Raw genomic sequence first — 15,900 nt, 5'->3', positions numbered from 1 at the left:
CCACTGTCAGGGGAAGCAGCCACCATGATCAGGGATCCCCGTGCCTCACCCTTCCCTGTAAGGAGCAGCAGCCGCCAGGACCTGGGGCCCATGGCCTTCCTACCAGTATCAGGGGCTTTGCCCCGCCCACATGCCCAGAGCTGGCTGGGGCTTGTTCCAAAAACGAAGGGTGGTAAAGCAGGTACAGGTGTGGGTGGGAATGCAGATGCAGGTGCGGACCTGGTTGCGAGTGAGAGTGGGGATCAGGTGCAGGTGGGGATGTAAGTGGGAGTCGGTATGCAAGTGCAGGTGAACAAGGAGGGTGTGAGGATGTGGAAGGCGGGGCTGAGTGGGCTGTGGGTGTGGCCTACGGTTACCTTGCACTTCCTGGCCACTCCAGGCCCAGGCGGAGTAGAGAAAGTCTCTGTCCAGAGCGGTAGGAGCCCAGTCCTGAGAAGCACCAAGCAGCGCAGCAGGTAAGCACAGGGCCTGGGCTGGACCCAGAATACAGATGGCTGAATACAAACCAGCCTCTGCAAATTCCACTGGAAATCTTTGGAAGTTAAGGGTGCAGCAGGACTGAAGAGTGGGGTTCAGGAACTTCCTGCGGTTCCTTTGGGGTGACAGAGGTTCCTGAGATATTGGAGGTCCCTGCAGAGCCTGGTTCTCAGCCGAGTGTAAGGTTCCTTCCTAGTGGGTGGCCAGGGGAGCTGGGAGAAATGCTTTTGGCTGGTGCATTCCCCCACAGGTGGGGAGCAGGACGTGCTCTAGAATTTCTTATATGAGGGCTCCAAAGACTGTAAACCCTGGAGGCTGAGGAGAACACAGCGCCCGGGGACGGAGGGAGGGACACCCCGGGCTGGTCCAGCAGCATCAGGCCCTCTGCACAGCTTCTTGATTTTGTTAGGAATGATGCTGCCTCCTACTTCCCTTTAAGGGACGTTTTAAAACTTCTTTTTCTAAAGATTCCCTTTAGCTGTGAATGCCAGGAGTGATTCTTGATGTTTATGCTGGTTACTCTGAATCCAAGTACAAGAGTGGGAAAACACTTACCTGACTCCACAGCGATCTCTTCTTTCAGGGCCTCACCTGACTGTACCCAATAGGGACGTGCAGGGACTTGCTTTGCTGTCTGTGCTGTGTGGAAAGAATTCTACCTAGAATGCAGAGCTCCCAGGCATAAATACTTGTGACCTGAGCTCTAGAGATAAGTGGAGTTCCAGAGTTCTGTTTTATCAAGATACCACCAAAATATGCCATTAAAAGTGGTTCTATGCAAACATTGGTCTGCTAGACCCAAGAACTCTGAATGATGGTGACATGACATGTGAGTCACTTCCCTGGCCATCCATTTCTGTGCTGTGAGAACCATTACAAAACAGACATTAAAAGCTTAAGAGGAAAAGGGGGATCAATCCCAAAGCTTGGTGTGTTCAAAGTGCACATCAGCCCATACTTTTGGGTGCCCAGTTTAGTTCATGTTGAGGTGAGCATCCACTGAGAGGGGAGCACGTGTTCCTGTGAAGTAACTCACAGAGGCTGTGCCATTAGCACCAGTGGGTGTGCTGTGTGGTCAACCAGCAAAGGTTGGTGGCACCAAGTTGTTGTAACAGCACATGAGAAAGTTTCATGGATTGCCAATAGGAGAGATTTTTGACTCAGTATCCTTCACTGTTACTAACATTTAAGTGATGTTCATTTTCTTACTAAAATAACTTTTACTTCCTACGTTGAACCCTTAAAATTAATTCTCTATTTATCACAGCCATTTTATAGCCTCACACATGTAAGAAGTTAAAATAATAATTAGGTTTTGTGTGTTACCATTACTGGAACATGTACCAAACAGAGAATAAATATATTTAGAATTTTATTCAGAATCCCATATAAATACATTAGTAACACGCAGCACTTGTAATGCACAAAGATGTTATTAGAACATTCTAGATAGTTTAACTTCCATAACAATCCAATAATAGTGTGAAAAAGTTGAGTTGAGATGAATCTTAGGTATGAACAAAGACCCCCCAAAATGGAGTAGCATATTGAATTTGCCTCTTTAAGCTTTTCCCCAGACTTTTGTTTTTGTCCTTGTCTTGTCATTGACTGGTCACTTGAGGACCATCCGTGTCCTCCTCAATGTGAGATCACAGGGTCTCTTTTCCATTCCCTTACTTCTTGAAGGCTCAGAAGAATGTTGACACCATTAGTCCCCTCTGCGAAGACCTCCACAGGCCTCCTTAACTCCAACAAGCCACCCCAATTCTCACTCTTGCTCTCAAGGGAATATGCCTTCTGAGGCCTGAATGGGAGGCAGGCTGTCCGGGTCCTGGGTGACTTCTCTCCCTCCCAGCCCCTCCAGATTTCCTTGCATCTTCTGGCCCTGAGGTGTCTGGTCTTTACAAGCACTCAGGAACTATCCAACCATTTTCCTCCTACATCTAAAATTTCCCAAAAGAACTCTGCAAGAAGACTAAGAGGGAAGCAATAATGAAAATAAAATGTAAAGGATAAAACAAGTTTCCAGGCACAAATTCCAAGAATCTAATAGAACACAAACATGGTGGACTCTCTGGCAGAACCTGTCAGGGCACCCTGAGAGAGGTCTCCTCCCTCCACTGGCTGCAGAGAGGGTCTCTGGTCTCCAGCTCTGCTCAGTCTTTGGCCCTCACCCACCTTGTCAGATCAGGTGCCCTTCACAAAGCACCCACCACAGGTAGACCACCTTTACAGGCCCCAGGGGCAATGAGTCGATTCTGTATCCTTTTTTTCCCTTTGTGCTGCATTTTTTGTGACATGTGTCTCTAAACTGTTCTTTGCACTTTGGTCCTCACCTAGGAGAGGAGGAGCCACCCTGTGAACCCTCTTTCCAGCTGCTTCCAACCCCTTATCTCTGGCTTCCTGCTGAACACTTTCACTCAAATCTCCCACCACTGCTTTTAATCCACACAGTCACCAAACCAGTCTTCATCTCCTCTTCCATTCTCAAGTTAGCACCTCTCCCCCAGTGTCCTTCTTTTTAAATACTCCCCCTGCACCCTCCCCCCATAACTTTCCCACTCAAAAGGCTTGGACATGTAAGACTTGTCTTTCATTCGTACTCTCTCATCCCTGGCTCTAGTCAGGCACTACAACGCTGCTTTTATGCTCAGAGTGTCTCCTCTCTGTTTTTTCTCTTTTTCTTTCACCCTCCTGTCATCCAGCTCAGCCTTCAACACTCACTCTGAGGTCACCACATCCTCCCTGAGTCACTGTGGACTTCTTTCTTCAACAACACTTCAGCATCTCTCTACCCTATGTGCATTAGTGGTTCTCTAGGGCTTTGGTTCATGTGCACCACCAGTGCTTACTGAATGCCTACTGTGTGCAAACATGGCCACAGCCTAGCTCCATGTGCTCAAGCAGCCATTAAATTCACTGCTTTCTGACCCAGTGCCCTGTTTCAATGATCACATGTATCCCCACCGCCGTGGGAACATCATTCTGCTCTTGAAGTGCGCTCCCTTCACCTTTCCTTCTACACAAAACCACATCTCCCAAGGCCAGCTCAAATCCTTCTCTACCTTGGCTACACCTTTTAATATTAATATTTTTCTTCAGTGAAATCACTCTGCCATTGTAGAGTCACTCTCCATTCTTCTAAATTTTCACATCTCCACTAATACATCTCAAGATAGACTCCATGTTTTTTTAATTTTTAAAAATGATTTTATTTATTTAGTTTTTAGAGAGGAGAAGGGAGATAGAAAGAAAGGGTGAGAAACATCAATATGTATTTGCATTTCATGCATCCACCACTGGGGACCTGGCCCTCAAAACAGGCATGTGCCGTAAACTGAGAATCAAACCAGAAATCCATTAATTCACAGGCTGGCACTCAACCACTGAGCCACACCATTCAGGGTGAGTCTGTTTAAAATAGAAAACACAGCACCTGCAAAGGCACAGAGGTAGAGTTTCAGGACCCACAGGAAGTTTGGTCTGCCCCAGGTCCTCATGGGTCATGTACCCTGGCCATGGCACTGGCCCTTTGTCCTGTAGAGTGGAGGGTGAGGCTAGGGCCAAGGGACCAGTTATGGGCCTTGTGACAGTCTGGGTTGATGGCGTTCCCAAAAGCCCAGAGGGATGGCTGTGGGTTCTGTGGAGCACTCATAACTGATAGCTTGGAGAAGAAACTGGATGTAACCTAGAATAATTCCTTGACATCTGACATCATTCACAGGAGAGTGGGTTGTTTTATGTTCAGTAATTAAGTTTCTCAATGAAAACTTGTTACCACCTAAGGTCATGGACAGAAGAGCAGACAGCAGTGACAATATGGGGTAGGGAGGCTGGTTAGATATATGAAGACTAAGATTTCTCTGCAGAGCTCCAATGAGCAAAACAAGGAGTTGGAAGTTTATTCTAAAAGAGGGTTAACATTGGCTTTTTTTTTTAGATCAGAGGTAGTAAGGTTTTGTTTATTTATTTGCATTTAAACCAATTACTAAAAAGTCATATTGTTAAGCATTTTAAGGTTCAACAGGATAGAGTTTTGTTCATTGCCCTGGAGAATTGTATGCACACTCACAGCTTAGCCCACTTTCCTTACTGCACAGACTGGCCACGAGAACAGCAGCAGAGTCCTTAATTCTGGTCAGAGCATCTGGCCTGTTTGAGCAGAGGTGACATGGAGGACTCCATGTACGCTTGGTCCCCTGTGTCCAAGGAGCACTGTCACCTTCAGAAAGAGGGCCCAGAGGTCTTACTTCCCTCCATCCGAGTGCAGTTCATTGTATATGACCATGGCCTGCACCTTGCTGATGCAGCTCTGGGCAGTGGGAATACATGCGAGCTGACTGAAGCATTTATGCAACATTTGCAAAGAGAAAAAGTCAAACGGGAAGTCTGAAGTGGAGGAGGTGACAGATTAATAAGGCAGTAGTTATGAAGGTGGAATGGGCATGGTGCAACTTGGGAGAAAGCTGCTCTAACCTTACAGGAGCAGGATGGGCAAGATTAGGAACAGCCCACAGCACTGGAATCCCCAGAGCTCCTGTAGAGACAGAGCCTGGAAGAGTCCAGGGAGGAGTGAAGAGGTCAGGAGAGGTCCGTGTCCCTTAGGCAAGTCACTTATCTTTCTAGCTTGTTTCCTCATCACTGAACTGAGTTAAGCAATCTGTCTTTGTTTCATTTAATCCAAGCTTGTGTAGGTTAACATAGCTCAGCATTATATCAGTGCTGTAGACCTTGGGTTAACCCTATGTGGCACAACACACACAGACATGTAGAGAACTCAGACACATGTACATGCATGCATAGTCATACCCAGTACACATATACACTGACGTATAGTCACATTCATACAAATGCACACACATGTTCATGCACACACGTGTGTGAAAGCCCTGCTCACAGCCAGCACTGGAAAGTGGGATGTGTGCAGCAACCAGTTACAGGATATTCCAACTCCCATGCACAACATCTCCTGCCCCTTAGAGCTGTTGGACTACGGCTCACCTGTCCTGCCTGCATATTAACAAGGATGTTTTCCTACAGGTTGACAGTGTGCAGCAATGGGTGACTGGAGTCTTCTGGGGAGACTATTGGATGCTGCACAGGAGCGCTCCACGGTGATTGGCAAGGTCTGGCTGACAGTCCTGTTCATTTTCCGGATCCTGTTGCTGGGAGCTGGGGTGGAGTCAGTGTGGGGAGATGAGCAGTCAGGCTTCACCTGCAACACTCAGCAGCCAGGCTGCGAGAACGTCTGCTATGACCAGGCCTTCCCCATCTCCCACACCCGCTTCTGGGTGCTGCAGATCATCTTTGTGTCCACGCCCACCCTCATCTACCTGGGGCATGTGCTGCACATTGTGCGCATGGAACAGAAGAAGAGAGGGCACGAAGAAGAGCAAGTGAAGGGAGACAATGACCAAGTCCAGAGGAACAGGCCCCCAGTGCGGGATGACCAGGGAAGTGTCCGCATCGCCGGGGCCCTGCTTCGGACCTATGTTTTCAACATCATCTTTAAGACGCTATTTGAAGTGGGCTTCATCGTTGGACAGTACTTTCTGTATGGCTTTCAGCTAAAGCCACTCTACCGTTGTGACAGGTGGCCCTGCCCCAACACAGTGGACTGCTTCATCTCTAGGCCCACAGAGAAGACCATCTTCATCATCTTCATGCTGGTTGTGGCCTGCCTGTCCCTCTTACTCAACATGCTGGAGATATACCACCTGGGCTGGAAGAAGCTTAAACAGAACGTGAAAAACCGCTATGGCCCTGACACTCCTGATTCAAGGATGGGGGCCACAACATTTGGAGATGTGATCCCGCTGCCCTCCTGCTAGGCCACAGCCACCGGTACTGTGGGGAGCCCTCCTTACTATACTCACTCTGCCTTTCCCTGGGACAGGCAGTGGCCACAGCCTATCCCGGCTCCCCTCCACCAGCAACAAACTTCAATGTGGCAGCCCCATCCCTGACACGGGGGAAGAGCCTCCCTGACAAATTGTACAATAGTAACCATCACCTGCTAATGACAGAGGAGAACTGGGCCAACCAGGAAACCAAGCAGCAGGCATCTGTTAGGAAGGTCTCCTGGCCTGTGTCCACATCTTCCTCCTTTAACCCTCCAGGCAGCCCCCAGCCACCCCCACAGGAGGGAAGAGCAGGCAGCAAGGAGTCTGTCCTGCTGGAGAATGGGGGTGGCAGCAGCTTGGGAGAGAGCAGTCTGAGAGTGACTCCTGATGAGGGGCAGCAGGCAGTGACCACCTCTGTCGAGATGCACACACCCCCCTTTCCCCCCACAGACCCCAGACAGTCAAGCAGAGCCAGTAAGTCCAGTGGCAGTCGGGCCAGAGCCAATGACTTGGCCATCTAGTCAGCTCTATGATGACCTGTTTCCAGCAACCAAAACCAAAGTGCACTTCAAATGAGCAGGTAGAGAGCCTAGAGTGACAGAGGGCACTGGAGCAGGGGAGGGGGAAGATCATCAGAGAGGCCTGGTTTCTGTGTCAGTGCTTGCTGTCCTTCATGCTGGTGGGGTGGGGAGAACATTGATGCTTTCTATGGGGGGTGGGGGAAAGTGGGGCGCAGGGGCTGATGATGGCCTTTGAAGATATTCACTGCACCCCATTAGCCCAGAATCCAGCCACTCTCTCAGGTGTTTCTGACTCTCAGGGGACTGTTCTGCAGTGACAAAGAGGCAGGTGTCTGTAGTCACTTCATTTTGGGGGCATTAGGTTTTCTGTCCTGAGCTCTAAAGAGCCTCTGGGCAGCCCAGGAGGCCACAGCTGCACTTAGCCCTATCTTCTATTCAACACTTGTAACACAGAGTTGAAGTTAATTCGGAATATTTGCCAAACTGCACTCACAGGAGACTTAGAGCAAGCCTGTGTAGTGTCATTTGAGATTCTGAAATTTCACATGAAGCCCAGGATATGCAAGTGCAGGCTGTATGACAAGTGACAATAATGAGCAGCTCCCCAGAGGCACAGATTCGTGGGTGAGGGCACAGAGGCAGCTGGGAAGAAAGCAGGTGGAAATGCAGCCACACTTGACATCACTTTGAACAGCTGAGGAAACTGAAATAAAAGTGTGGCAGGCCCACCTTTGTGTTTGCTTTCAGATGATATGTTTCTGCTTTCAATTGTACAGACAGGCCTCTGTCCCCCACTCTCCCTTTCAGGACAAAAACGAGAGAAATTTAGTACTGTTACACGATGCTGATGGAGGGAGTGCTCACGTTTCCCATTTCCTACTAGCAAAGATTTGAATTTCTTTTACCTGAAATGCGTTGAGTGCACAAGTCAGTGTACTACTATGACAATGTACCAGATAAAATAAAAGCAGAGAAAAATGTACGCAACTTTTATGTACTTGAAATTGTCGAGTTTTTCGATGGGCAAAGTTAGCCGCTGTTGCCAGAAAAATTATTTATACAGGTGAATGCATGACCTACAGCTTTCTAACAGCACAAATGAATCTGTTTTTGTTTCCTAACCATTCTGTTTGGGCCGCTTGTTTGCTTTCTAAAGCGTAAATAAAAGTGTCTGGGTTTGCTCCCCATGGAAGTGCATGTGTGGTTTTGTGCGCGCGCTGCTTTGACATCCACGCAGATGGCCGCTGTGACGGGGAAGGCTACTTGTGTGGGTGGGTGTGGCTGGAAGACGACAGCATCTTCTGTACTGCACACATGCTGCTGCTCTGTCTCAGTCCCCGTCTGTCTGATCGGACCAGCAGTGGTCATGCTGAGCCTGGTCCTCGTCATACTTTTCACCCCAGTCACGCATTGTAGTTATCCCTTATTCGGACAAACACTGTACACTGTCTATTTGATCTGTTTCTTTTTATGGATTCCTTCATTTTCTGAGGATTCTTTTGTGCCTCTCTAACAGTCTGATGAGCAGACTCTGATTCCTGCCCTCTGACTCATGTGAGCAGAGAGTACGCCAGTGCGTTCAGCTCGCTGTGGGACTGACTGACTGGACCACTGGCCTGGCTTGAACTGTGCTCACTTCCCATACATGTCCTGCAGCCTCTCTGACATATGGACAAGGGGAGTGAGGTGAGCCCGATGGAAAACGTTTCAGTGAGTGTTGTCTCAGTTCTTCCGAGGCTGGCATAGAAGTAGTGCCACAGTGGATGCGGGGAAGAGAAGGTCGTTACCACATACAGGGGATCCTGGGGCTTCAGCAGTGAGGCTCATATCTCCTGGCTGAGGAGGGCTTCTAGGAAGCCCTAGTGTGAAGAGCACTGTGACAGAGAAGCTGTGGTCTTTTAGAAAGTGCAATAGCAGTTATCAGACGGGGAAAGTGCGGCTTGCTGCGTGAGTGTGAATCTCATCCATTCCCTTAGATTCCACCCTGGGGACTGTTAATGATGTTTGGAAGCTTCTTGTTCACCTTGATTTGATGGAGAGTAAGGCTGGGGGTGAAGGTGAGACCATGGTTGTATTTAGTTCTTGCATTTTAAAACTGGATTTTATCCCCATATGTCACAAAGAAGCCAGTGTTGTGCAGTTGGCCACGGTCTAGTTGGGTCATTCAGAACCTGGTAAGTATAAAATGAGGTTCGCCTACCTTGGCCCTGCTCCACCCTTGAGAGATCAGGCTATCCTGGGCCTCAACTGGAGGGGGGAGAGGGGAGGGATGATGATGCAGGGTCAGCTGTGGTTATTATGCAGCCATGGGTGGAGATGCAGTTGTAGGTGGGGATTTAGGTTCCCATGGTGCTACAGGTGCAGGTGGGGACTGGGCTGTAGCTGAACATACAGGAAGGATGTCAGGTGTGGCAGGCAGGGCAGTGTGGGGTTGGAGTTGGCTGGTGGTGGGCTGCCATTTGCATGGTGCATTCCAGCAGGGCAGCGGTAGAGAAGGTCTGGTTATGTGAGGTGGGAGCAGTGTTTACAAGGACCGTGTGCTGGAGGATCAGGTAAGTGCAGGGTGTGGGCAGGCCCTGGACACAAGACCCAGGACTCCAGGTGGCCTCTGGGAATTCTTCTGGGAATCTTTGAAAGTTGTGTGCACAGCAGCGCTGGAGAGTGGGGTTTAGGGAATTCCTGAGGTCCCTTTGGGGTAATTGAGGTTGCTTTTCTGCTGGAGGCCCCTACAGAGCTGGATTCTTAGCTGAGTAAAGGGCTCTGAGGGGGTGCTGGAAGCTGAAGTGAATTGAAATGCTTTCAGGGGTAGTCAGGTGGACACAGAGCCCAGGACAGAGGGAGGGACACCCCAGGCTGGTCCAGCAGCACCAGGCCCTCTGCACAGCTCTTTGGTTTTGTTAGGAATGATGCTTCCTTCTGCTTCCCTTTAAGGGATGTTTTAAAAATCCTTTTTCTAGAGATTCCCTTTAGGTATAAGTGCCAGGAATGATTCCTGATCTATGTGCTCATTACTGTGTGTTTAAGTACAAGAATGGAAAAACACTTACCTGACTCCACAGTGATCCCTCTTTCAGGGGCTGACCTTACAGTATGCAATCGGGATGTGCAGGGACTTCTTTGCTGTCTGTGCTGTGTGGAAAGAATTCGACCTAGAATGCAGAGCTCCCAGACGTAAACACCTGTGATCTGGGATCTAGAGATAAGTGGAGTTCCTGGGTTTTGTTTTATCAAGATACTGCCGAAATATGCCATTAAAAATGGTTCTATGCAAACAAGTGAGACGTGGATTATGCCTTGATCTCCTAGACCCAAGAACTCTGAATGATGGTGACATGACATGTGAGTCACTTCCCTGGCCATCCATTGGTGTGCTGTGAGAACAATTACAAGACATGTTATTACTTATGTTTTCACTTACAAGTTTTACTTACTTTATGGTTTGTTGTTCTTTTGGAATTCCTTTGGGTGATTGGTTAGATTTTTATTAGAGATTTTTCTTGTTTTTTGAGATAGGCATGTAGTACTATGAATTTACCTCATAGGAGCACTTTTTTCTATGTCTCATACATTTTGGATTGGTGGCTTTTATATTTACTTATATCAAGGTATCTTTGGATTTCTTTTTTTTTACTGTTGTTCAAGTACAGTTCTCCCCATTTTCACCCCACCATGCCCCTGCCCCACTCATCCCCATCACTCACCCTCAACCCTACCTCCACTAGCTTTGTCCATGTGTCTTTTATATATGTTTCTTGATGGCCTATCCATTTTGGCAGTGGGGTGTAAAAATCCCCTAATATAGGTGCATTGCTGTTTATATCTTTCTTGAAGTCCTCCAAGATTTTCCTTATATATTTGGGTGCTCCTGTGTTGAGTGCATATATATGTTTACAATATTTATGTCTTCTTGATGAATTCTTCCCTTGAGTATTGTGAAGTGTCCTTCTGTGTCTTTTTATGGCTTTTGTTTTGAAGTCTATTTTGTCTGATATAAGTATTGCAACTCCAGCTTTTTTTTTCCTGTCCATTTGCTTGGAATATTTTTTTCCATCCCTTCACTTTCAGTCTGTGTAAGTCTTTTTTTCTGAGGTGCTTCTCTCAGGCAGCATAATTGCAGGTCATGTTTTTTTACCCATTCAGCTACCCTATGTCTTTTGATTGAAGCATTTAATCCATTAACAGTTGAGGTTATTATTGATAGGTACTTATTCCTTTTTCTCCTTTTGTACCTGTATTCCTCTCTCCCTCACTCTTTTCCTCCCTTTTCTTATAGCAGCCCCTTTAGCATACCTTGAAGAACTGGTTTTGTGCAAGTGTATTTTTTGAGTCTTCTTTTGTCTGGGATACTCCTTATTTCACCTTCCGTTTTCATTGATAGCCTCACTGGGTCGATTAGTCTTGGTTGCAGGACTCTCCTCTTCATTACTTGAAATACTTTTTTGCCATTCTCTCTTGGCCTGAAGTGTGTCTGTTGAGAAATCAGCTGCTAGCCTTATTGGAGCTCCCTTGTATGTTACTTCTGGTTTTTCCCTTGCTGCTTTTAATATTCTCTCTTTGTCTTTAAAACTTGGCATTTTAATTATGATGTGTCTTGGAGTAGGCCTCTTTGGGGTTATCTTGATTGGGACCCTCTGTGATTCCTGAACTTGCATAGTTACTATGCATAGTAACTTGCATTACTTGCATAGTTTTCTCCTCCCCAGGTTTGGAACGTTTTCTGTCATTATTTTTTCAAACAGCATTTTTATCCCTTACTTGTTTTCTTCTCCTGATATTCCTATGGTTTGATTGTTGTCTTGCAGTTCCCTTAAGCTATCTTCATATTTTTTTAGTCTTTTTTCATGCAGCTGTTCTACCTGGTTGTTCTTTCTACCTTGTCTTGTTCTTTCTACCTCACTGATTTGGTCTTCTGTATCATCCAGCCTGCTTGTAATTCTTTCTAGTGTGCATTTTATTTTAGAAACTGTAAACTTCATTTCTTCCTGGTTCTTGTTTATAGTTTCTATTTCCTTTTCCATACTGTTGTAATTCTCACTCAGTTCCTTATAGTTGTCTGTAGTTTCCGTGAGCATCCTTGTAACCATTCTTTTAAATTCTATATCGGATAGTTGGCTTGCCTCCATTTCATTTAGTTCTTCTAATGGGGAGTTTTCCATTACTTTTGATTGCAGGTTTTTTCTTTGTCTCCCCATTTTAGGTGACTCTTTTTTGTCTTTGTAGGGTGAACTTGTATAGTAAGAATTCTATGGGATTCAGTGGTGTGGTCTCTGATCTCCTTGTCTGGATGCTCTAGGGTTGCTCTTTCTTCTGTCTGTGTGGGTTCTCTTGTTGTACTTGGGTTTTGCCTGTTGGCGGATTCCCTCCTCTAGTGGGTTTACTGGTGTTCACAGCTCCCATCTTATCTTGTATGTGATCAGAGACAGGTCAAAGGCAAAATGGATTATGATAGTGGGAGAGTATTCTATGGGATTTAAAGTACCAACAAGTAGAGAATAGATAGGAGATCCTTTGGAGAAGCACAGCAATAACCAAGATATTTCACCCAAGTCGCCACTTTTTATAAAAGTGGAAAGAGACTCTTGTTAGAGGAGAAAAAGAATGTAAGCTAATTCCAGAAAACAGAGCACTAGTGTGAGGTTAGGTGGTGAGATATAGTGAGAGTAAATAATAGAAACTAGGCATAGTGTGTGAGAGAATGGAGTTAACCACAATGGTAATAAAGCTCAGGAAGATAGTAAAATGGGCCAAGACCAGGGAGAGGTGCTGTGTAGTATTTACAATAATATGGAACAAAAATTATTTACAGTAATACTAGAACAACAATAATAAGACAAGAAATATATGATCTGAATAAAAAGAATAGAAAGTAAAAGACCAAGAGTAGTATGTTATTGGAATACAAGGGAAGTGAAAGACGAAAAATTAAAATGCAATACCAAAGAGAGAACAAGGAAAACAAGTCAAAAAATGCTATTAAACAAACAAAACCAAAAAAAACTAAACAGAGGAGAAATTTAAAAATTATAACCACATAAAAGAAATACAAATATCAAAAAATAAATTTAAATAAACAACAAAATGCAAGTTCTATAGGATACAAAAGTGAAATTTGTCTCTTTCTCAGTTGTTGACCTTAGCCTTGTGATCCTCTGGATCTGTCTATGGTTCTTTCACAGCTCCAGGTCTATCGTCTCGCTCTTGGAAGGAAAAAAAAGCCTCCTGCTGACGTTAAACCCACTAAGCAAGCTCTGGTCTTCCTCTATGCTGTAGGCAAAGGGGAGCTGGGCTTTGCTTTTTTTCCTTTCCTGTGGTTTTGTGAGGATGGGGGTAGGTCTAGGCCACAATATTTACAGTTGCCCAGCCTCCAGCCCAGGCCCTTCATGTGCTGCCAGGCCCCCACTGTCCATTTGCACCAGCCCAGCACCTTTAATCCACCATATTGTACCGCCAGGAGGTGCACTAATTAGAAGCAATTCACACCCCACCTCCTCCCTATTTGCTGGCCTGGGTGCTGCACACTCTCAGAGTCCCTCCAGAGTAGTTTTAGTTCCCCTATTAAATTAAGTCTCTCTGGGGACTGCTACCCCTCTGAGCCCCTGTTGTCCTACTTTGGTCAGTCTGAGAGGTGCCCTGAGTAAGAGCAAATTGCACCCTTCCTTCTCCCTCTTCACTGTCCCAACCACTGTGTTCAAGTTTCTTTTTCTTTTTTTTTCTAAGCCAGATTTTTTATTTTTTTATTTTTTCCCAATTTTTTTATTTAATTATTTTTCAAGTACAGTTTTCTGTTAGATTTTTTAAATAATATATTTTATTGATTGTGCCATTATAGTTGTCCCATTTCCCCTCTTCATTCCTCTCCACCCTGCACACCCTCTCCCACCCACACTCCCCCCACTTTAGTTCATGTCCATGTGTCATAAGTTCTTTAACTTCTACATTTCCCATATTATTCTTGCCCTCCCCCTGTCTATTTTCTACCTACCATCTATGCTACTTATTCTCTGTACCTTCTCCCCCCTTATCCTCCTCCCACTCCCCTGTTGCTAACCCTCCATGTGAACTGCATTTCTATAGTTCCACTCCTGATCTAGCTGTCCACTTAGTTTGCTTTTGTTTTAGGTGTGGTTGTTAATAACTGTGTGTTTGCTGTCTTCTCACAGCAAACTGTTCATATTTTTTATTTTCTTTTTCTTAGATAAGTCCCTTTAACACTTCATATAATAAGGGCTTGGTGATGATGAACTCCTTGAACTTGACCTTATCTGAGAAGCACTTTATCTGTCCTTCCATTCTAAATGAAAGCTTTGCTAGACAGAGCAATCTTAGATGTAGGTCTTTGGATTTCATGACTTGGAATACTTCTTTCCAGCCCCTTCTTGCCTGTAAAGTCTCTTTTGAGAAATCAGCTGACAGTCTGATGGGCACTCCTTTGTAGGTGACCGTCCCCTTGTCTCTTGCTGCTTCTAGGATTCTCTCCTTCATCTTAATCTTGGCTAATGTAATGATGATGTGCCTTGGTGTGTTCCTTCTTGGGTCCAACTTCTTTGTGACTCTCTGAGCTTCCTGGACTTCCTAGAAGTCTATTTCCTGTACCAGATTGGGGAAGTTCTCCTTTATTATTTGTTCAAGTAAGTTTCCCACATGTTGCTGTTCCGTTTCCCCTTCTGGGGCCCCTGAATGGATGTTGGAACATTTAAATATGTCCTGGAGGTTCCTTAGCCTCTCCTCATTTTTTCGAATTCTTGTTTCTTCATTCTTTTCTGTTTGGTAGGTTTTTTTCTTCCTTCTGGTCCACTCCCTTGATTTGAGTCCCAGCTTCCTTTCCATCACTATTGGTTTCCTGTGTATTTTCCTTAATTTCAATTAGTTTAGCCTTCATTTGTCCCTCTAATTTGTGACTAAAATCAACCAGTTCCGTGAGCATACTGATCGCCAGTGTTTTGAACTGTGCATCTGATAGGCTGGCTATCTCTTGGTCACTTAGAAGTATTGGCTTTGGGGCTTTGAGTTGTTCTTCTTGAACCATAATCCTTTAGTCTGTTTGCATCTATTACATATGAGAGTTTCTTAAACAGCAGCTGAGAGGCTTTTTGTTTGTTTTAGTGAATTCCTCTTGTTTGTACTCTCCATTCTGAACAAGTGCCTGGCTTTTCACACAGCCCAGCTCTCTGACCAGTCCAGAGACTATCTGGGGTCAGGATCTATCATGGCCCAACTCTTTTCCCTTCTTTAGGTGTCAATTGGCTCCCCAATTTCTCTGGTAATGTCCTATCTGTTGATCACAGTCCCAGAGGGAGAACACCACCTCTGTGCATCTCCCCCTGTGTCTTTATTTCCCCCAGTGACTTGAAGCACCCAGGTCTTTCCTGGTGTGAGCCTGCCTTCCCTACTCTGGTAGGGGAGGGAGCTGAAGGGTTACAATCACTGATCTGGCTCTCCTCCAAAGCTCCTGCAGCAGCTGTCAACCTCAGCTGTCAACCCCAGACCAGTCTGGGGACCACAGCAGCCTTGGTCCCTGCACCAGTCCCAGTGAACTTACCATCCCAATCCAATCTTCTTACTGTCTGTTTTTCAACACCCTCTACGCTTTTGACTTCCAAACTACATACAAGCTGGGGTTCCGTTGGCTGTTCACTCTGTTCTTCAGAACATCGATGAGGTGTTCCAGTTGGGTGTACCAGCAAGTAGGTTCAGCTCCCACCTACCTTACTACCACCTTCTGACCTCCTGGATTTCTTTATTGATATTGCTATTAAGCTCTTGACTTTTTAGCAGCATGTTATTTAGCTTCCTTGTATTTTTGTGTTTTTCAGCCTTTTCCTTGTAATTGATTCCTAGTTTCATACCATTGTTGTCAGAGATGATGCTTGACATGATTTCAGCCTACTTAAATGCACTGAGACTTGTTTTGTGCCCTAACACGAGCTCTATCCTGGAAAGTGTTCTATGTACACCTGAAAATAAAGTATATTCTGCCCTTTTGGGGGTGAAATGTTCTGCAAGTATCAGACAAATCCATTTGGTCTAATGTGTCATTTGAGGCTGTTGTTGAGTTCAAT

General features: G+C 45.7%; 1 protein-coding gene and 1 pseudogene across 1 annotated transcript in view; both read left to right on the top strand.

The window, feature by feature from the left end:
* Positions 1-405: 405 nt before the first annotated feature.
* On the top strand, positions 406-8,026 carry LOC118980499 (gap junction alpha-3 protein-like; annotated as a pseudogene).
* Positions 4,833-15,900, top strand: part of LOC118980496 (gap junction alpha-3 protein-like) — a 132,008-nt gene continuing 120,940 nt past the window's right edge. The window contains exon 1 of the mRNA XM_037037123.1: positions 4,833-4,880. The gene's annotated coding sequence lies outside the window, so the exon portion shown is untranslated. The remainder of the gene's footprint in view (positions 4,881-15,900) is intronic.

The sequence above is a fragment of the Sturnira hondurensis genome, unplaced genomic scaffold, assembly GCF_014824575.4.
Source record: "Sturnira hondurensis isolate 20B ecotype Veracruz unplaced genomic scaffold, ASM1482457v3 Scaffold0022910, whole genome shotgun sequence".
NCBI lineage: Eukaryota > Metazoa > Chordata > Mammalia > Chiroptera > Phyllostomidae > Sturnira > Sturnira hondurensis.
This window is presented reverse-complemented; position numbering and strand designations above follow the sequence as displayed.